The sequence below is a fragment of the Panulirus ornatus genome, chromosome 55 (assembly GCF_036320965.1).
Source record: "Panulirus ornatus isolate Po-2019 chromosome 55, ASM3632096v1, whole genome shotgun sequence".
Taxonomy (NCBI): domain Eukaryota; kingdom Metazoa; phylum Arthropoda; class Malacostraca; order Decapoda; family Palinuridae; genus Panulirus; species Panulirus ornatus.
The window spans coordinates 38,990,868-39,014,600 of record NC_092278.1 but is presented as its reverse complement, the minus strand read 5'-3'; the positions used below and the strand labels follow the sequence as shown (position 1 = coordinate 39,014,600).

General features: G+C 50.3%; 1 protein-coding gene across 2 annotated transcripts in view; it reads right to left on the bottom strand.

Moving 5' to 3' along the window:
- The window catches only part of pot (zona pellucida domain protein papillote), a 166,377-nt gene that overhangs the window by 130,434 nt on the left and 12,210 nt on the right, over positions 1-23,733 (bottom strand). The window lies entirely within an intron of this gene.

Below are 23,733 nucleotides of genomic sequence, written 5' to 3'. Positions count from 1 at the left end.
TTAGTGATGACCCTACTGGACGTGGTGTTAGTGATGACCCTGCTGGACGTGGTGTTAGTGATGACCCTACTGGACGTGGTGTTAGTGATGACCCTGCTGGACGTGGTGTTAGTGATGACCCTGCTGGACGTGGTGTTAGTGATGACCCTGCTGGACGTGGTGTTAGTGATGACCCTGCTGGACGTGGTGTTAGTGATGACCCTACTGGACGTGGTGTTAGTGATGACCCTGCTGGACGTGGTGTTAGTGATGACCCTACTGGACGTGGTGTTAGTGATGACCCTGCTGGACGTGGTGTTAGTGATGACCCTACTGGACGTGGTGTTAGTGATGACCCTGCTGGACGTGGTGTTAGTGATGACCCTGCTGGACGTGGTGTTAGTGATGACCCTACTGGACGTGGTGTTAGTGATGACCCTGCTGGACGTGGTGTTAGTGATGACCCTGCTGGACGTGGTGTTAGTGATGACCCTGCTGGACGTGGTGTTAGTGATGACCCTACTGGACGTGGTGTTAGTGATGACCCTGCTGGACGTGGTGTTAGTGATGACCCTACTGGACGTGGTGTTAGTGATGACCCTGCTGGACGTGGTGTTAGTGATGACCCTACTGGACGTGGTGTTAGTGATGACCCTGCTGGACGTGGTGTTAGTGATGACCCTACTGGACGTGGTGTTAGTGATGACCCTGCTGGACGTGGTGTTAGTGATGACCCTGCTGGACGTGGTGTTAGTGATGACCCTGCTGGACGTGGTGTTAGTGATGACCCTGCTGGACGTGGTGTTAGTGATGACCCTACTGGACGTGGTGTTAGTGATGACCCTACTGGACGTGGTGTTAGTGATGACCCTACTGGACGTGGTGTTAGTGATGACCCTACTGGACGTGGTGTTAGTGATGACCCTACTGGACGTGGTGTTAGTGATGACCCTACTGGACGTGGTGTTAGTGATGACCCTGCTGGACGTGGTGTTAGTGATGACCCTACTGGACGTGGTGTTAGTGATGACCCTACTGGACGTGGTGTTAGTGATGACCCTACTGGACGTGGTGTTAGTGATGACCCTACTGGACGTGGTGTTAGTGATGACCCTACTGGACGTGGTGTTAGTGATGACCCTACTGGACGTGGTGTTAGTGATGACCCTACTGGACGTGGTGTTAGTGATGACCCTACTGGACGTGGTGTTAGTGATGACCCTACTGGACGTGGTGTTAGTGATGACCCTACTGGACGTGGTGTTAGTGATGACCCTACTGGACGTGGTGTTAGTGATGACCCTACTGGACGTGGTGTTAGTGATGACCCTACTGGACGTGGTGTAGAGCTTCAGTTATGCACGTGAGTTTGCTGACCAGTGGACACCACAGATGAGATCATAGATAACTACAGCTGTACTACATGACCCCAGGACTGATAACATGATAACACCACACGCCTTCCGTCCCCTCAAGACGGAAAGGTCTTGCTTTACGACACCCAGTTCCTCTCTGATACGACGCCCGCCGCATAACGACGCAGACGCAAGGGAGAGTAGTAAGGGTGTACACATGGGTGGCGACTCTCGCTGCCGAGGTAGGAAAAGATGATATCAAAGTGAGCTATTGTGCTCTTAACTACTTAACTACCTTGTTGTAACATAGACAGGCAGGGTCCTGCCAGGCGCTTCAGCAAGTACGAAGGACGTGGCTGTTCTAGAGCAAGGCTGTTCTAGAGCAAGGCTGTTCTAGGGGGAAGTGAGAGAGAAAGTGAGGTGCAGGTGAACCTGACCCATCACTTTCACCATCAAGGTCCCACACAACACTTTCTCCCGGCGTCGTACCCCAGTGGGTGCCGGCCCACCTGACCATTGTATCAAACTCCTGGTGGGTATAACACACACACACACACACACACACACTGTAAGCGTCGACGTACACTGTAGGTGTTGACGTACACTGTAAGTGTTGACGTACACTGTAAGCGTTGACGTACACTGTAAGTGTTGACGTACACTGTAAGCGTCGACGTACACTGTAAGCGTTGACGTATGTTGGTCTGGCTGGGTGAGTGTGTGTATACGTGGATGGTAAGTCGGTCATGAATAAGAAGATCCAGTTTAGTGAGGAGAGGCGGGAGGGGTTGAGTGGTGGCAGGAGGGAGGGAGGCGAGAGCAACACCTCACCCTGCTGGCCACACCTGCTCCACACGGGTCACCATCGTCAGTGGTAATGATCAACAAGTCATCTCATTACCTCCAGCTTCAGCCTCGTTGCTTGTCAACACAAAGTTCAATAACAGATCAAGTTTTAAATATAAAAAGAAAAATCTCGGATTAAAACTTTATGAATAAAGATAATGATTTTCAAATGCTCTTTCTTCCGTTACTTGTACTGTTTCTGTTGTTGGTCTGCACCTGTTGGTGATAACAGAACTGGTTCACTCAGTAACCACCACAAGCCAAACATGATGTGACGTCATTGAAGTGTTAAGGATGGACGTACTGACGTCAGCAGCCCCTCTGCTGACGTCATAGTGATGACGTCGTGACTACAGACGTGTAGAACTACAGTCTATCAGTAGGGTTGATCACTTCCCGAGGTGCTGGGGAGTTGTGTGGTGCTGGGGAGTTGTGTGGTGCTGGGGAGTTGTGTGGTGCTGGGGAGTTGTGTGGTGCTGGGGAGTTGTGTGGTGCTGGGGAGTTGTGTGGTGCTGGGGAGTTGTGTGGTGCTGGGGAGTTGTGTGGTGCTGGGGAGTTGTGTGGTGCTGGGGAGTTGTGTGGTGCTGGGGAGTTGTGTGGTGCTGGGGAGTTACTGGTGAAGAGTTCCCTTATAGTGGGGAGTTCCCCGGTGCTGGGGGTTCCTTACTGCTGGGAAGTTCCATGGAGATGGGGTCACTTTGAGATGGGGCGTTCTCTGGTGTGTTGGGGGAGGTTCCTGGTGTTGGAGAATGACCTGGTGTTGGGGAGTGTCCTGGTGTTGGGGTGTGTCCTGGTGTTGGAGAGTGACCTGGTGCTGGGGTGTGTCTTGGTGTTGGAGAGTGACCTGGTGCTGGGGTGTGTCCTGGTGTTGGAGAGTGACCTGGTGCTGGGGTGTGTCCTGGTGTTGGAGAGTGACCTGGTGCTGGGAAGACAAGTCCCCGGGTCCTCCAGTGGCAGGAACATGTTGTCCTGTGAGGGAGCAGGTGTGGACATGGCAGTCAGTGTGTTGTAGTAACTGGCCAAGTGTTGGGGAGACGCAATTACCCACTAGAGTGAGAGTGGCAGAGTACAGATGACTGTCATTGTCTTGGTATGACTGTCATTACGAGTGAGGTGTCAACGTGTGAGTGACTGTTAGGAAGTGACAGTCAGGGCGAGAGTGGTGGTTAGACTGTGAGACAGGACTGTGGGAAGGATCGCATTATGGTCAGGGTGATTGTGGAGGCGCGCCTGGGCTCTGGCTCACAGCAGGCGAGGGGGAGGGAGGGAGGGAAGGAGGGGAAGTCCTCACTGACTTCGTCCTGCGCCCCTCGTGCTGCCCTCACAGGTCACACACCACCAGGTGACCTCACCACTTGAGCTGGCCTGTTCCGAGGAGCGACGGAAAGACGCCTGAGGAAGCGACAAGCGGACGTCGAGGGTGCAACAGACACTTACTGAAGGTGCGATAAGGAGACGCTGGGGGTGCGACAGGCAGACGTCGAGGGTGCGATAAGCAGACGCTGAGGGTGCGACAGGCAGACGTCGAGGGTGCGACAGGCAGACGTCGAGGGTGCGACAGGCCGACGTCGAGGGTGCGACAGGCAGACGTCGAGGGTGCGACAGGCTGACGTCGAGGGTGCGACAGGCCGACGGCGAGGGTGCGACAGGCAGACGTCGAGGGTGCGACAGGTTGTATTAACTCTGGGGATTCGAATGGTTACTTCCCGCAGGACGTGGCGGTCTACGGTCGCCTGCCTACCTACCTACGCATTTGTATACCTATCTACCTACCTACTGACCTACGACAGGATTTTGCCAATAGGCAGGGCTGGCGCGTAGCGCTAACCGCACGTTTAGCATAATGTATAAGACAGTTCCTCTCTGCCACCAAGTCTCATGCATAAGCGTCAGTGCAGAGTTCATGTGGAAGTGTTGTCAACCATATATCCAGGTTTGTGTTGTGTTGTCACTACACGTAGCATGAATGATGCCTCTTACCTCTACATGAACAGTCTCACCAGCTGTCTACCTTGACTGGTATATCTTTGATATATTCATGGTATACTCCAAGAGGCTAAGGCAGATTATACATCTGCCTTGACTGGTATATCTTTCATATATTCATGGTATACTCCAAGAGGTTCAGGCAGACTGTATATATCTGTGTCGGTCATCCTGACTTACATTAATCTTCCTGTCGTCCTCAGTCCACTGCTGAGCGAGTCCCTCACTCTTGTTCTCTCAGATGCAGAGTTGGAATCTCCTGACCCACTCGTGGTGGTTCACATGTTCCCATCCCTCGGTCTTGCTGCTCAGGTGGGTCTGAATGCCATGTAACTAGCTTACTTACATTTGTTTGACGTGTGACCGACCATTCGACTCAGGTTTATTCACTTATATTTCTTATGCATCCATTATGCATACTCGTCAATACCTTCTTGTCTCTCACTGTGAAACTCCTCATTATCATACCACGACTTAATTGGCTTGACAGTATTATCATATCAACGTGCTCTTGACTTCATGGGGACGGAGGGAGTGGGGTGAGGCTGGGGGACCCATCATGGGAACGAAGTGAGTGGGGTGAGGCAGGGAGTCTCATCATAGGGATGGAGGGAGTAGGGTGAGGCAGGGGGACACATCATGGGGACGGAGGGAGCGGGATGAGGTAGGGGGACACATGAGAACCAGGGGGAGCGGGGTGAGGTGGGGGGACACATCATGGGGGCGGGATGAGGCAGGGGGACCCATCATGGGGGCGGGATGAGGCAGGGGGACCCATCATGGGGGCGGGATGAGGCAGGGGGACCCATCATGGGGGCGGGATGAGGCAGGGGACCCATCATGGGGGCGGGATGAGGCAGGGGGACACATCATGGGGGAGCGGGGTGAGGCAGGACGAGGTCATCAACTTTCAACTCAGGTGTAGGAGGTGAGGGGGTGAGTGTTGGCTGGGGGAGAGAGAGTGGGGAGGGTGTTGTGGGGAGGAGGGAATTATGGCAGGGGGAGGGAGTGAGTGAGTGTTGGGTAGGGGGAGGGAGGTGTGGCAGGTGGAAGGAGTGAGTGTTGGGTAGGTGGAGGGAGGTATGGCAGGTGGAGGGAGGTATGGCAGGTGGAGGGAGGTGTGGCAGGTGGAGGGAGGTGGTTAGTGTTGACAGAGCAGTGGTGTGTGGTAGGGTTGGAGGGCTGGTGGTGGGGGCGTGAACGTGTTCGCACTAACAGCCATGTTGTCCTTGGCTTCATGTACCTGATTATCATTATTATTATTGTTATTGGTTATAACTCGTCCCACACATCTGGTGTGTGTGTGTGGTGTGTGTGGTGTGTGTGTGTGGTGTGTGTGTGTGTGTGATATATTCCTGCACTTGTGTTTTGTTACGTTCCTAACTGTGTCAGAGCGTGTGGTATATGTCTGTGTCACGAGTAATACATCCTGTGCCAAGCCGTGTGGCCCGTACCACAGCTTAGCTCCCGGTGTGGCCTGTACCACAGCCTAGCTCCCGTATAGCCCGTGCCACAGCTTAGCTCCCGGTGTGGCCTGTACCACAGCCTAGCTTCCGGTGTGGCCCATACCACAGCCTACCTCGCGGTGTGCCTATACCACAGCCTACCTCCTGGTGTGGCCTGTACACTCTACCATTTCATAAATATCTTCCTTCATTTCCCATGTTCGGTATAGGAAATATTGAGTCCACGACCACAGCAGATCTGTCCTCCTGTATACATGGTCCTTCATATATTCTACCGTCACTTTCCCGTAAGATATGTGTGGTCATTCATACACCTCAATATTCAGTAATGCTCAGCGAACCACAGTGTATTTATTGATAACGTTATAATGGCACAGCATTACGCTTTTTCTCTGCGTTTGGCCATCAACTTGTGTGTCCTGGTGGTTGATTGTTTGTATTGTTTGTAAGTATTACAGCAAGAAAATTTCATGATACGTGACCGAAGACCAAGACTGTCGTGGATACACAACACTGTCACCCTAGCAGCAGTCTTCGTCAGTGATGGCAACATATCCAAACCTTGTGATCAGTTATGGTTTCCGGTTCTTCTCGGCAAACTTCCCACACTTGGCTCTCCCTCTCCTCCACCTCCTCAAACTTCTTGCATTTTTCCTCTTCTCTCATGCCACAGGATTCCCTCCATGGTTCACAGATCACACTGGGACGTATCACTACCCCTGGGGTATCCCAAGGTTGTGTTCTTGATCCCTCCCTGTATCCCAGGACTGTTTTCTTAATCCCACCTTATGATCTCTCACCTCCCCTCCGCCCTCCCTCAACGACCTCTCCTAGTAACCCAGCACTAGGCACAGTCTTCGTGCACACTAAATGATTTACTTGTAACCAGTATCAACCTGGGCAGACATAATATCTTTTACTTAATCTGTTCTTCTTAATTGTACAATCTGTTGGCAGAATTTCCCTCAGTCTTATTGGTATAGACTCCGTCTATCTCTACCCAGCTTCTCCTGTCTGTCTGTGTGGACTTGTGTTCGTGACATGGGCACGTGACCGAGCGATGGGTTCCTCATAATTTCATTGGCTTTGTAATTAACGTGTCGATGATGGTGGACCTTCCAGGTGATGTGTTAGGTTAGGTGACTGACTGCTCGAGGTCGAGTGACAACACTGATCACGTCTCCTGCGTCAGGTTGGTCCAGTGTGGGTTTTCCCTTCCCAAGGAGAGTATGATTTCTGGTTGACTACTATGTCGTGAGCGTCAATGATCAGATCAGTATTTGAGGAACTTGATGTATTTTGAGTCGTCTTCATCATGATGGTGTGATGATATGAGACAAGTGTGAGTCTGTTGTTGGAATGGGAGGGACGGGAAGGTAGCGAGCCAGGCAAGGCGGTCATACTTTTGACTGATGACCAGCATATCATTACATCCAGTTATGACGAACAGTTGTTAGTGAGATGGAAGTCCTCTGGGTGTGATAACTTTCATCTGTTCTTAATAAGCAGATGAACTTGGACATTACTCTTAACTTTTACAACCAACCAGCAACTCCCGGTCATGGACGGATACAGGAGGCACAACATCATTACTGCCCCATGCAAAATCTCTCCCACCCGCTACTGTCTTGTCCTCCCCACACAACACAAGAGCCAGCCCTCGCTCCCCTCACCACCATCCACAAGGTGACATCTTCCTGCTGGCAGCTCAGGTAAAGATCCCGGGATATTGCAATACGATTTTCATCTGTCCATTGTTGTGATTTTTTCTAAACAAACCAACGAGAATTGATTTTTAGTCCACCAGAAGAGAGTAAGATAACCATAAGACGTATTCAACAAACACCTACAAACTTCATTAATGTTAGATATTCCATGGTGAATATATATATATATATATATATATATATATATATATATATATATATATATATATATTTTTTTTTTTTTTTTTTTTTTTTTTTTCATATATATTCGCCATTCCCCGCATTAGCGAGGTAGCGTTAAGAATAGAGGACTGAGCCTTAGAGGGAATATCCTCACTTGGCCCCGCTTTTTTTTCTTTGTTCCTTCTTTGGGAAAATTAAAAACGGAAGGGGGAGGATTTCCAGCCACCCGCTCCCTCCTCTTTTAGTCGCCTTCTACGACACGCAGGGAATACGTGGGAAGTATTCTTTCTCCCCTATCCCTAGGGATAATATATATATATATATATATATATATATATATATATATATATATATATATATATATATATATATATATATCATTTTCATCAATTATTAGAACAGGACCATTTTTTATGAAGGAGGTCTGGTGTTTCCCAAGACCTTTCTATAGGTTCTTGTTGCTCAAGGCTGCGCTACATCCAGTAGTAGGGAAAAGTAGACTTCTTTTGAGAGAAAACTTCTTTGACCAGAGTACCTTTCCCCTTTTATTTCGGAAACGTCAGAAGCTGAGCCTTTGAGGACAAGTTTTGGCTCACGTCCTTTATTGCTATTTAGAAAGTGATAATACAGGAGGAGAGAGTCTCCCAGGTCTTGGCTCAGGCCCGCGTCACTGGCCGGGCACCTTACGCTGGACATACGCACGTGAGTGGCGTTCTTTCATGTGTGTTGCCAGGGGCAGCCTCGGTCATGAGGCCCCAGGCCAGGTACTCACCCAGGGCCGTGTCATGAGGTGGCTCATGGCTCACAGGTCGAGGTAGGCAAGAGGAGAACCCAACCCACAGCATCAGACTTGGTCCTCGAAAAGTGTGACCATTCAGCCACTGGTGATAGGTCGCCAGTTATCATCACTAGTCTACCTCGAGAGTGATATATCATCGTTATATAACTTGATATATAGGTTATATAACTTGCTGTTATAACGAGCCGTGCATCAGGGAAGTGCCAGGCTGGCCACTGCCTCCCTCCACACACACACACACACACACAAGCAGACGCCGCCTCACCTTGCCACACCGCCCCGCCCGGCCACACACCCTCAGCCCGTGTGGTGATCCAGCTGGTGTTGATCTCTCTCTCTCTCTCTCTCTCTCTCTCTCTCTCTCTCTCTCTCTCTCTCTCTCTCTCTCTCTCTCTCTCTCTCTCTCTCTCTCTCTCGTACAGGTGTCGTCCCCCCCTCCCCCAGCACCTGACCGTAGCCTGGTAGCAATGATCGCCTCCTCCTAACCCCAGCCTTGTCCCGTCCCTTCCATTCCTCCTGGCCGTCCACACCTCCCCGTCCTCTCCCCGTCCTCTCCCCGTCCTCTCCCTGGCTGGTCCTGGACGTAACGGGTCGGTGACGCGCGGGGTAGAAGCACCCGGAGCCTGGTAACCCTGGCTGGGTGCCTCGCTGCACGATTACAATTGCCTCTCACTGTCCTTACTTCCTCTCGTGGGTTCGAATCCACGACTGGAGGTGGAACGTGAGGGTCACGTGTTCTGTGGTCGTCACGGACGAACATAATAAGACGTTAACCTAAGTTGTAATACAAGAAGAGGTTAGGTTAGATTAGGTTAGATTAGGATAGGTTAGGTTAGGTTAGGTTAGATTAGGTTAGGTTAGGTTAGGTTAGATTAGATTAGGTTAGGTTAGGTTAGGTTAGATTAGGTTGTGTGTTCCGTGTGACAAGACGCGGTACATATATATTCAGCCCAGCCTGTAGTGAGGGCTGTGTAGCTGGTCGTGTCTGGGTCGTGTGTGTCTGTGTGGTGTCGGTGGGTAACACGCCACAATAAGGATGGTGGAGGGGGCAGGGCTGTGTGGTGGTGGTGGTGGTGGTGGTGGACGTGTGGTGGTGGTGGTGGTGGAGACAGTCGTGCAGGAAGACCTCAGGTGGAGGCTGGGGTGGGTGGGTTCCACCTGCAGGACCCAGCGGTTCACCTTGGGTCCTCCCGCACCTGTCTTCCCTCCACCACACCACACCACCACCACCACACTCACCCCCGTGTTGCCTCTACCACACTACCACACTTACCCACTTGTTGCCTCTACCACACCACCACCACCACACTCATCCACTTGTTGCCGTCCACCGTTACCTGCCCACCTCTGGCCACACTGAGTCTTTCTTTGTCTCAAAGAACGTGGGATGCTTCCACATCAGCTGGTGGATGGTATACCCTCCACCTCAGCCACCCACTGGTGCATGGTATACCCTCCACCTCAGCCACCCACTGGTGGATGGTATACCCTCCACCTCAGCCACCCACTGGTGGATGGTATACCCTCCACCTCAGCCAACCACTGGTGGATGGTATACCCTCCACCTCAGCCACCCACTGGTGGATGGTATACCCTCCACCTCAGCCAACCACTGGTGGATGGTATACCCATGGTATACGCTGCCTTGCCAGCTCTGCTACGCCACCAGCTGGTGACCAGCGAGTCCACCAGCTGGTGACCAGCGAGTCCACCAGCTGGTGCCCAGCGAGTCCACCAGCTGGTGACTAGCGAGTCCACCATCTGACTGATGCTCGGAGGAATGTTTTTATTGACTTGCTTGAGCCAATTTCACAGTCAAGGAAGCGTTTCATTGTCATTCTTGTTCGCTGTTCACGCTCCTGAATTTTGTCACGGAGGGGCAAACCACAACAGAAAACGGAATTTATTCGAGTCGGAATTACTCTGCAAATTATGCAATTCGAGGTCACAGTAATGGGTCCCAGTGCACAGTAATTATGTTGAATGTTGTGGGAATAATGACGGTTACGCTAATTCCAGTTAAGGACGTAATTATAGCGGGTTTCGATTCAATGCACTCAGTGTCTTCTGGCGAGCCTCTCCAGCGGCCGCCATGACGGGTGGCAGCAATTTTCCGGGAAAATAAGTTGGCGTCACGTAAATTTTTTTTCTCCATGTCGATTGAATTAATTTAATGATATAAACTTTGATCGTACAAATTCATCTTCCATATCAAAATATCAATGATTGCTTTATACACAATAATTCCTCACCATCATTATAATAAACATTTATTCTTATGATTAATAGATATGAATTTGGTGAGGATTTAAATAGATAATTCTACTGTGTGGGAAAGATGAGGTGTGGGCAGGTATGGGAAAGATGAGGTGTGGGCAGGTATGGGAAAGATGAGGTGTGGGCAGGTATGGGAAAGATGAGGTGTGGGCAGGTATGGGAAAGATGAGGTGTGGGCAGGTATGGGAAAGAGAGAGAGAGAGAGAGAGAGAGAGAGAGAGAGAGAGAGAGAGAGAGAGAGAGAGAGAGAGAGAGAGAGAGAGAGAGAGAGAGAAGTAAGGGAAGACCTTAGCAGATGATGTAGTGGACGAGTCACCACGAGTTAGTGTGGTCAAGTGGCAACTTGAGGGAGGGTCAGTGGTGGGCACACCTGGGGGTGGAGGGCTTAGTGGCGCCAGATGTGACACTCCTGCCCGTGCTGGGGAGTGAGGCGGGTGCTGGGGAGACAGGTGGGTGCTGGGGAGCCGGGTGGGTGCTGGGGAGACAGGTGGGTGCTGGGGAGTTGTGTCATGTGTGGGGGTGTGCACAACGGGAGGTCATCATCATCATCGCATCGCCTGATTGACCCCGACACAGGTCACAGACCCCACCCCTGCCTCGTGAGGAAAGACCCTCCACCCCTACCCTGCCCCTTGAAGACCTCACCCCCACCCTGCCCCGTGAAGACCCCCACCCTGCCCCGTGAAGACCCCCACCCTGCCCCGTGAAGACCCCCGCCCTGCCCCGTGAAGACCCCCACCCTGCCCCGTGAAGACCCCCACCCTGCCCCGTGAAGACCCCCACCCTGCCCCGTGAAGACCCCCACCCTGCCCCGTGAAGACCCCCGCCCGGCCCCGTGAAGACCCCCACCCTGCCCTGTGAAGACCCCCACCCTGCCCCGTGAAGACCCCCACCCTGTCCCGTGAAGACCCCCACCCTGCCCCGTGAAGACCCCCGCCCTGCCCCGTGAAGACCCCCGCCCTGCCCCGTGAAGACCCCCACCCTGCCCCGTGAAGACCCCCCTCCCCCACGACATCATGTCAAGGTCGCCGTGTGCTCATTCTGTCGCCGCCCAGAATGAAACGACCCAATACCGTCCTTAACTCGCATCTCTAATGACCTCATCAAGACCCCAGGTGGCCGGCCGCCGCGCAGGCCTTCCTGACGAAGAGGCAGACGTGAAGGTCGGGTGGAGGACAGGGCGTGGGGAGGCAGCGCCCAGATGCCCCTCTCTCCTGCAGCAGGAGCCGAACACCAACCCACCACACCAGCCCACCACACCAGCCCACCACACCAACCCACCACACCAACCCACCACACCAGCCCACCACACCAGCCCACCACACCAGCCCACCACACCAACCCACCACACCAGCCCACCACACCAGCCCACCACACCAGCCCACCACACCAGCCCACCACACCAGCCCACCACACCAACCCACCACACCGACCCACCACACCAGCCCACCACACCAGCCCACCACACCAACCCACCACACCAGCCCACCACACCAGCCCACCTCCACCTGGGCTATTCGGGGGGTGCGCACCACTGTGTGATTCGTGTTGGCTGCCTTGCGTCACACAGGGAGGGAGGCGCACGCTCATGTTGCCTCGCTCTCTTGACGCTGTACCAACACCACGTCTTGACTTTATGTATACATCGACCTGACCCTACGTCAGGAAGTGTATACATCGACCTGAGCCTACGTCAGGAAGTGTATACATCGACCTGAGCCTACGTCAGGAAGTGTATACATCGACCTGAGCCTACGTCAGGAAGTGTATACATCGACCTGAGCCTACGTCAGGAAGTGTATACATCGACCTGACCCTACGTCAGGAAGTGTATACATCGACCTGAGCCTACGTCAGGAAGTATATACATCGACCTGAGCCTACGTCAGGAAGTGTATACATCGACCTGAGCCTACGTCAGGAAGTGTATACATCGACCTGAGCCTACGTCAGGAAGTGTATACATCGACCTGAGCCTACGTCAGGATGAGGGTGGTCACTTGATGTTTACGGGGAGGGGGAGAGGGGTGGGGGGGGGGGTCAGGAGGAGAGACTTTAATCCAGTGTAACGGTCCCCCGTCCTTCAGTAGCAACAGTAAACTGTAAACGGCCTCCTCTCCTTCAGTAGCAACAGTAAACTGTTAACGGCCTCCTCTCCTTCAGTAGCAACAGTAAACTGTAAACGGCCTCCTCTCCTTCAGTAGCAACAGTAAACTGTAAACGGCCTCCTCTCCTTCAGTAGCAACAGTAAACTGTTAACGGCCTCCTCTCCTTCAGTATCAACGGTAGACTGTTCAAGGTTTCATTAAAAGGAACCTTAGCCTCAGCTGGATAACAAGGTGCTGGCCCTCTACTTCAGGTTCCTCTAATTCGTATGGCTAATACTTGGCAAGATGTCTTACTGAGAGAGCCTATACCACGTTGTATATCATGGCTGATGGTAGTGTCATGCCCTCCTGACCTGGGTCAACCTTGAGTTTATCTGCGAGACTCGAGGCGGCCTCGGTCATGCGGTCGTGAGGGCAGAGAGTCATCTTGTACATGAGCATCAGAGCCTCTCCCACACACGCTCCCGCTCACCATGACGTGTGTCCTGCAGGCCAGTTCCCCCCCCTCCTCTCTCTCTCTCTCTCTCTCTCTCTCTCTCTCTCTCTCTCTCTCTCTCTCTCTCTCTCTCTCTCTCTCTCTCTCTCTCTCTCTCTCTCTCTCTCTCTCTCTCTCTCTCTAGGACGGATTGGCCTCGAGCGACTTTAGCGTCCGTCCCATATTTCCTCGTCTGTATCTGCTGTACCGTGACCTAACAGACACACACACACACACACACACACACACACACACACACACACACACACACACACACATACTTACACGTGCGTGTACAGGCAGGCTGAAGCTAACACCTGTACAGCCATGTACAGGTGTTGATCAAGATGGGAGGTGACCAGCCCCCCCCACGCCTGACCCTCACGTAACGCAAGTTGAAGATAAGCTGAGCAAGACCTGGTCAGGGTTTATCTGCCTTCACATATATGGTCAAGATCCTTCAAATGTACTCACATAGCAGATATTAACCACAAATGTACTCACACAGCAGATATTAACCACAAATGTACTCACACAGCAGATATTAACCACAAATGTACTCACACAGCAGATATTAGCCACAGATGTTTAATCAGTGCTCTGGTCAGCCCGCTTCAGGAGACATAGATATTGGTGATGATGTTCAGTGAGGAGCAACAGACACTGTGCGGGAAGCGAGGTGGCTGGGCCGCGGGAGGAGACGGACGTGGACGGGGTTAAGTGAGGTGAGGGGAAGAAAACGGGAGAGAGGATCGCCGTTTTCAAGGTCCTCATTCGAATTGCGATCAGTAGCGAACAGTTAGATGGAACACATCAACAACACGAAACATAAAGATCATTATCAAGCAAATTGTAAAGATAAATGTGTAGTAAATTATAGAGTCATGCAGGTCTACGTAGAGATAAATGACAGGTAACTCACACAATGACTCTACACAATCTTGGTAATATTACGAAATTTTCATAATGGACAAAAACAGTTAAGAGATGGGGTCCATGAGGGTGAAACTCCTGCTCTGAATCAATACATAATCACACATACACGTCTACCACATCACAGAGTTGCTTGATCAGTCACATATAGTAAAGTGATACGATGTTTTATCAGAAATGTGAAACGTTGTACATCATTTACATCCACATGGGTAAGACAAGGCCACCCGAGAACCTGGTACTTGAAGGTCGGTGTGGGTACTAGGTCCTGGTTGCCCCAGGGTTGAGGGTGTCAAGGTGGGCACCAGGTTCAGGGGAACACCGGCTCTTCTCCTCAACCTTACACAAGTCAACTTCCCATATTGTCCGTCACTCGTGTCTGAAGGTTCATTTATCTCCTGGTGTCAACACGAGGAAGACCTTACTCATTATTATTCATCTAAAGTGATAATGATGACTACTGTTACCGTATGTGAGTTCATGTTTGTCTTAATGTTTGTGAGAAATATGAGAGTGTGACTCATCAAATACTCAGGAGCTCAAATGACTATCACAAGAAATTCAGAGAACGGATTGTCATGCCGGAGGTTGACACACACCTGCTGAATGTAAAGCCAACAACATTATTATTGTTGTTGTTGTTGTTGTTGTTGTTGTTGTTGTTGTTGTTGTTGTAACAACTGAGTTACTGGAATTAAACAGACGAGGATGTCATTCCCACATCATGCACCTTACGGTTCCCAGTGTCGCTGGTGACTGAGTGTGCCGCCAGGGGGTGAAGACCTTCACGACGAAATGTATTTCAAGAATGTTAAGGGATCACCACCTAGTCCTCACAGTGGGTTAGTTAGACACGACCAGTCATGATGTCTGAACTGCAGTAAGTTCCACAGTGGTGAGGTAATGGCCCGACGCCGCACCCATCTTGCAGCTCAAAGAGCCATCAGGATCGTTCATTGAAGCCATCGTGACCCTAAATTGCTATGACATGAATTGCCACACAGGACGTCATGACCTCCAACCAGGTCATTCACTTCCTGCAGAACCCAATCCTCGTTCATGATTCCAGTCATCAGCCGGACTGGTGCCTGAGGGCCGAAGTATCAGCCAACAACCAATGTTAATCTTTTCAACAACTATTTTAAAACCAGTACTGTACAGGTACAGATACTGTCCCATACTTACTACTGTCACTGTCATGAACAACTCCATGAACAAGTGCTAAACAATGAAATAGTTTTCCCAGAGTTATGTGTATGTCAGCTGCTGTATAATTACCGTAGCACAACCAACGTTGTTTGTGTGCCCCTACCACGACCAGGCAATACTCGGCAAGCTGCTTGCGTCACATGATTATTGTGTGGTCGTTGGCAACTCGAGGGTGGGCCGTTTTGATAATTGTTTCTTCCCCTACACGTCGAAGCTTTGGAACTTTGTATCTTCTCGTGCCTTTCACTATAACTATAACGTGGTACGTTTCAAAAGACAGGTTTTTCACTTTCCTCAGAATTCGTAAATACTTTCCCTTGTCTTTTTCCTGTTTCATAATTCTCTCTATATTTTAATTAAGGCCCGGCCTTGATGTGGGCTTTTGTCCAAGACTGGAGCCTTCAACGTGGAGAAAACTTAATATTCACCATTAAATACACAGTGTATGTTGACACAGTATTACTCAAATTCAGTATGTAACTTTACATCATGTAATGTTCAGTGAATCACCACAAAATGTGTAATGTATGAAACAGAAAATTTGCTCTGTATAACTTCCTGTATTATGTAGACAGACTTCACTCATCTGCTGAAGCGCAGAAGTAACCAGACAAACCTCGTTCTGTTTTGTGATCAATAAACTCGTTACTATTATGACCTCCTGGTTATGTAATTCCTCACGTGTGTATCTTCAGCAGAGTGGCTGCCAAAATTCGATAAACCGTTGTTTACTTTATGAACTCATTTGATTGTTATTGGTAATGCTTAACGCGCCAGTAACCAAGACTAAAGTTAATGACAGTGTGGACCATCTTCAGTAGCTAGTGTTATCAAGACTCACATCTCCACTAGCCAGCCATCAGCGAGGCTGCCACAGGGTCACCAGTACCTGGGTGGTAGAGGCTGCCACAGGGTCACCAGTACCTGGGTGGTAGAGGCTGTGCCACAGGGTCACCAGTACCAGCAGGATACTGGCTTGGGACTGGTGTGCCTGGAGGGCATTGTGACCACAGGAGCCTCAGATCGAGCAAGGTACACACGACGCATGATGTGGTCAGTGTTATCATAAGACGTGGGGCATCAGCAGGGCCTAAGAAGGAGTCAGGCCTTGATGCTGGCGTAACCAGCTGGAGGGAAGGTGGCCCAGGGTAGATGGAGACGGCAGGTGGGGCTGCCACAGATGGTCGTCTACCCCCACCACGCCGACCATCAGGTCTGAAACACTCGTGAATGCCTGAGTTTATCCCATGGTAATGGAGAACACCGTCACTGGTTCTTGTGTCGTTAATGATCAAGCTACATCCACTCCCCTCGTACTCGCTCTGGTCCGCTTACTTTGCTTGGCATTACACCTTGAACAAACTCCGGCTTGTAAAAACTCGTAGTTTCCAATCTCACTATCAAAGATCTTCTCACGCGATGAAATGACCCATCAACCACTGCTTGTGTTGCCTGCAGTGGTGTGTTACCACCACGCTCTCTTGCCACCATCATCTGAGGCCCAAGGTTCATGATCTTATCTCTCTGTTGTCATGATATTTTCTTATCATTCTTCATATCATCCTTTCTTATTCTTAACCTAGACAGTTAACTGATAACGTATAGATAAATCAGGGTTGACCTGATGACTTATAGATAAGTCAGGATGACCTGATAACCCGTAGATAAGGCAGGGGTGACCTGATAACCCGTAGATAAGGCAGGGGTGACCTGATAACCCGTAGATAAGGCAGGGGTGACCTGATAACCCGTAGATAAGGCAGGGGTGACCTGATAACCCGTAGATAAGGCAGGGGTGACCACATCTGGTTTATCTCACAGGTGGACTGCGTGCTGGGGGTCACCTAAGACGGCTCGTGGAATCGACTGATGCTGGATGTCTGACACGACCTGGCTCAGGTGAGCAACATTGAGAGTTAGAGAGAGAGAGAGAGAGAGAGAGAGAGAGAGAGAGAGAGAGAGAGAGAGAGAGAGAGAGAGAGAGAGAGAGAGAGAGAGAGAGAGAGAGAGAGAGTAAATCAATGTTTTCCTAAACTACTCGTTTAGAACAGTGCGTGGTCGAGGTCCGAGCCTAGATGTTCCACGTCCAGGTCTGACGTCGAGGGTCCGTCCGTTCCACGTCCAGGTGTGACGTCGAGGGTCCGTCCGTTCCACGTCCAGGTGTGACGTCGAGGGTCCGTCCGTTCCACGTCCAGGTGTTCAGTTGATGGAGGTGTAGGCTGGCCAGACAGGTCTCAGGATCTGAGACATATACTACAAGACGTGTGTGTCTCTTGTATATTGATATGAAGCTAAACCTTCCCTTTATGGTCAACCTGAAGGTCTGTTGCTGGCGACGAGTGGGTGGACCTGGGAGGGTCGGGACTGGGCTGGTGGGACACACGTATCCCAGGCAAGTCCCGGCCCTCACGGCTCTACCCACTCGCCAGCACGTACACTTGCAGACCTTCAATGTGGCCATAAAGGATTAGGGAAGGTTTGTTTTTGTGTGGCTATTTAATGCTGCAGGAGTTAGGTGCTGTGGTAAATACCACACAGATGAAGGTTTTACACTCTGTGACATTCAACAATAATGTATATATATTAAATCTATATTTACCGCTGTAGCTTGATATATAGGGCAGCATGCATGTAGCGAGGCGCTATATGGTCTTATGACAGTCATGAACACCTGGCGGTGGAGGGGTCAGAACTCGACGATGAAGACCCTCAGTGAGCCTGGCTGATGATAAGCCCAGATAACGAACCCCATATGTCCTCCATCATGAGTACTGAGCAGCCGGGGACTGAGCAGCCGGGGACTGAACAGCCGGGGACTGAGCCAGGTGGTGTCACAAAGCCACGTGTGGCAGCAGCCAGACATAGTCGTTGTAAATGTCGTTAAAAACGTCATATAAAACATTGCTTTCCAATCCGTATTGTATATTTGTTTGTAAAGTTAAGATACATCAACATTGTGTCATGTATTAATTGTGTACGTGAAGCAGGCACAACAGAAAACGGTAACCCCATCAGCAGTTACAGCTAAGATGTTCATGTTTCTCACACCATCGATCTTGTGCATAGAACATGAATGATTATAACTTAATATTGTTTTATCATCAAGGAAACAGTTGATGTCTGCTGGCAGTGTTGTGGTGGAGTGTGTGGGTCCTGGCAACATAATGCTGGCCAGTGTGGGCGGCCAGTGTGGGCGGCCAGTGTGGGCGGCCAAGTGTCTTGTGAACCTCAGAAGGAAGGTCGGTAGTCGGGCGTGGGCGGGACCCGGGGTTGGACTGGCTCAGGCAGCTGCTGGTAGCCTACCTACCAGTCCCTTACTTTCACACACACACACACACACACACACACACACACACACACAGTTGACCTCACCCCAGCACACACACACACACACACACACACACACACACACACACACACACACACACACACACACACACACACAGTTGACCTCACCCCAGCACACACACACACACACACACACACACACACACACACACACACACACACACACACACACACAGTTGACCTCACCCCAGCACACACACACACACACACACACACACACACACACACACACACACACACACACACACACACACACACACACACAGTTGACCTCACCCCAGCACACACACACACACACACACCACAGTTGACCTCACCCCAGCAGACACACACACACACACACACACACACACACACCGCCAGCACCGGACGTTGCCCGGTACATATATTCACCAGAGTTCGTGACTGGGTCACACATGACCTGTGTCGTTGTTCGGTCGTCATGTGTGTTACACATGATCATCTGTGTTCGTTTTCATCCTTCATGCCCGTTGCCTTCACATGGTAACGTCATCTGGTTAGTTGTTACATCAACATCATTAAGCAGTTACTAAGTGTTGATGGAGTTACTTCATATATAGAGAGTGACACATAACTCAGGCAAAGCACACCTCAGTCGTCAAATGTCATCTCGAGTGAAAGAGAAAAAAAGAACAAATGTTAGAATTAAACAGAGGTTCACACGTGTTTGTAAACCTGATTGTTAAAGGTAGAGAGGTTATAGGAAGATGAGAAGACAGAGGGAGGAAGAAAATTCCTCAAATTAGCTCTTCATAGAAAGATAGTATGATAACAGGTTAATGCTCGAGTGATCGATACCACACACAAACTGTAGGAAATGGAGCCAGATGCGTACCAAGGGTCTAAGTCTTAATGGTAGGGACACATGCAGACAGCTCACGACAACAATGGCAAAAACAACAGCTACCTTTTTTGTTTCATGTTGAAGGTTCCATCCAGTCACAGACCAAAGTCCCCATCAAGGCCGGACATTAATTGAAACATAGAGAGAATTATGACGTGGAAAAAGAAAACACAAAGGAAAGTATGGATGAATTCTTGAAAGTGGAAGACCTGTCTTTTGAAATGTGTCAGGTCATAGTTATTGGGAAAGACATGAGAAGGTAGAGAGTTCCAAAGCTTCAACGTGCAGGGAAACAGGTGTCAAAACGGCCCACCCTTGAGTTGCCGATGGCCACACAATAATCATGTGACGCAGTAGCTTGCTGGGTATTGCGTGGTCTAGCTTGTGGTTGGGGGCACACAAGCAGCCAGCTCTCGGGAGCAAAAACCAAAGTAATACCTATAGTAGAGGGAAAGTGAACCAACAATGGTGTAGGCAAGCGGGTCAAGTTAGGAAGTTAGTCTGGGACAGTTTATAAGTCGGACTGCTTTCGACTCAACTCTGTCAAGTAAGGATGCAGAGCTAGTGCCACCCCAGATGTGGGAGCAGTACTCCATACAAGGACGGATCAAACCTTTTGTATAAACGGAGCAACGGTTCAGAAGTACAGAGAGAGAGAGAGAGAGAGAGAGAGAGAGAGAGAGAGAGAGAGAGAGAGAGAGAGAGAGAGAGAGAGAGAGAGAGAGAGCAGCAGCAGCAGTATAGCAACATACAGATAAGGAAGGTTGGAGAGAGAGGTGATGGCAGGAGAATTCTTGAGACGGAGGAATTGTGACTCCTCTCTGGTTAACAGAGAGGCGGAGGATGAGCCACCCACCCCAGGTGTGTGAGCGGACAGAACCTCTGTACATGTGAAACAAATAATCACAAGAAAATTGATTACGTCACCTGTACGACAGTGTCAGTGTTCAGGAAGCAAACATTGTGATGCCGGTTATGTGAGGTTACCAGGAGACAGAGTGGAGAATAAGGTCATGTCGAACACGGTTATGTTATTATAAGGTTGTACTCTGCTGTTGTGAAATTGGACAGAGGCACACGAGAGACCCCAAGAAATAGATGTAGCGAGACGTTATGTTTTAACATCGTTAGATTTAGCCAGGCGACTGCTTCCCCATTTTGGGCAGACGTTCAGGAAGGGAAAATGAACGATTATTATCAGGAGGTGGAGGAGGAGGAGGAGGAGGAGAGGGAAAGTGAGTTGAATTATTTAAAGTGAATCATCAGCATAAAGAAAGAGAAGACTATTTATGGAGAGAGGAAAGAGAGTAGGTTATAGAACAGAACCCAGAGGAACACCGCCAATAATTGGATAAGACAATCAACGATTACAGCCATGGAGCAGCCAGGGAGGAAGGTGTGCGGTGGGGAACAGAGGGAAGCAGGAAAACCAACGGACGTGAGTCTAGAAAGCAAAATCATATACCACGTTGGTGATACATATACCTCGAGGACGTCCAGGACCACGTCAAGAGTTTCACCATAACCTCTGAGAGACGAAGACCAGAGACGTGTATCACGGAAGGTGGCCAGCAGACCTGACACGGCGAAAGCCTTACTGGACGGGCGAGCAAGGCTAGGATCAAGGCAGACTCCTTCAGGACTCGAGGAGGTACTCCATCTGAGCCAGAGGCCTGGGGAACAACATGGAAGACCCAGCGTGAAGCAGTGATACACTTGGCACAGGTTCTTCTGGAGGAGGCGGGGGCGGAGGAGGGCGGCTAGATGCTGAATCATGCAAAGTTGAGGTAGCGGAAAAGATGCCAAAAAGAGCGGCTTTATCAGTGGGAGAGATGACGTCATTTCTTGATGCTCGTAACTTTCTCCTGGCTCCCTGTGACGTCACAGCTACGTCATTGATGGTTCTTGCTCCTTCCAGTTGACGAGTTATGACCTACGACCCCAGTGACGTCACGTCACTGATCATTAAGCTTTTCCCTGCCGCTGTACACGTCGACACGTGACGTGTGGTGTGCATGACCAACTTGCCCTCTCTTTAAGGCACGTCATTGACCTACTTCGTCCCTCATGACGATGACCTCTGACCCCGCTGAAGGACCCTTAGTGGAACATAGTGTTGCACTGACCGACCCTTAGTGGAACACAGTGTTGTACTGACCGACCCTTAGTGGAACACAGTGTTGCACTGACAGAGCCTTGGTGGAACATAGTGTTACACTGACGGAGCCTTAGTGGAACATAGTGTTACACTGACGGAGCCTTAGTGGAACACAGTGTTACACTAAGTTCCGCCTGAAGAGTGAGCACAGAGTTACAGATAGTGGCAAGCCACACTGGCCATCAGGGACTGTGGTCTGCGACGTTATAGACCAGTGACCGTCCTTGTGGGTTGTCGCCCCTGGCACTTTCCACAAAGGTGGGTAACGCCACGTAACACCAGTGCTCATGGTTACGTTACTGCATGTCTACCTTCTCTTACTGTTACCACTACCATAGCACTGCCTGTTACTGGTCATGTTACCACCACTCATCGTTATCTGTTACTGTTGTTGTTACCACTACCACTGCTCTCTGTTACCACCCGTTACTGTTGTCGTTACTACTACGAGCACTTGCCGTTACCTCTGGTTACTACTATTACCAACAGCACCAGTTAAACACGTTACTAGAGAGGCAGGTAACACAAGACGTGCTGACCTGTAACCAGGTCGCCCTCACAGGTAACTGGTGATACATGTATACATCTGGTGAGGTCATGGTAGGTTAACGAGAGGAAACGATCATGTGTTCCCAGTGGGTTAGTCTCTCGTTAAGCACTGATGTCGTTAACAGGCAGCTTCATCCGATGTTCAATGACTATACTGTCATTAACCTTCATTGATGTGAAATAGTTGAAGTTTTTAAGACCATAACTTTCATGATGATAAGGTCAGAAGTTCCTTATAACAGGGTTCCACTCTCCTCGTAAAGACCTTCCTTAACACACATGTTCGGTACGTCAGGTGGCCTGTGTAAACACGTGTGCACAGGCCATTGTGTGGGAGGTGGGTCTGATGATGGGGTTCGAGCAAGCCAGCGGGCCTGGCTCGTGTGAGCCCGGGCGGATGTTTGAGGTTCTGGACTGTGCATAATACAGGAGGAGACGGGCCGGGAGGGAGGGGGGGGGGTAGTATGTGCAGTGGAGGGGTTGTTTACAGGGGTGGGGGGTGAGGGGGGGGACGCCGAGGAAGTGGTGTCAGTAGACAACAGGACCGAGGTCATGGAAGACAATCTGTGTTTACGGTAAACAGAAAGTAAACCACATGGTGCAGAATGTGAGGTGAGGGACGAACTGCTTCTGCGAACTGAGGGAAACCAGTCACCAAGATAATGTATTTTACGACAAGTTTATTTGAGGAAAAGAATGAAGAAACTAACGATTGTGAGGAGGAGGAGGAGGAGATAACAGCAGGTTGCCGGGGCGATGGAGCTTCGTCCATCTGTTTCCTCAGCAACAGGGAACGGTTCTCCGTCCATTCCTTCTGTTTATTTTGCTATTTTCTCACATGAAGCCACAGTGCGCATGCGCAACGAGTTATCATCACCGAGTGAGGAAGACGCCATTTTGTGCCATTACGCCTGACGCCTCAAGTGGAGTGAACGAATACGTAAAGTGGGACTCAGTGGTGTGTGAGGGGGAGCTCGCCAGGCGAACTGCAATGGTCCAGGCTGAACCGTGTGTGTGTGTGTGTGTGTGTGTGTGTGTGTGTCCGGGTTGGGTCAGGAAGATACGTGACGTCACTGTGTGACGTCACACTGTTTACATTAGTTTCTCTGCTGGCGTTTCTCTATAAGTTTGACGTCACCCAGGCTCGCCTAGCATGGGTTACATTCCTGCAATACTGAAGCTTCCATACCATATCATATCATGGCTCATGTTATGATAACGTTGTGTGATCATGATGATGTTGAGGTGAGTGAAGTGCTGGATGGGGTTTATATTCACGTGTCCAAGCAGAAGATGGTTGTATATGAGCTGCTACATGCGGTCTACATGGTAGTTTATACTCACACTTGCCATGAGGAAGAATGCAACACTTACGGTCGTCCGTACTTCCTGCGTGGATCTGATACGACATTTTTGTATATTTCGGTTTTGACACACACACACACACACACACACACACACACGCGCGCGCGCGCAGAATGTTAAGAGACG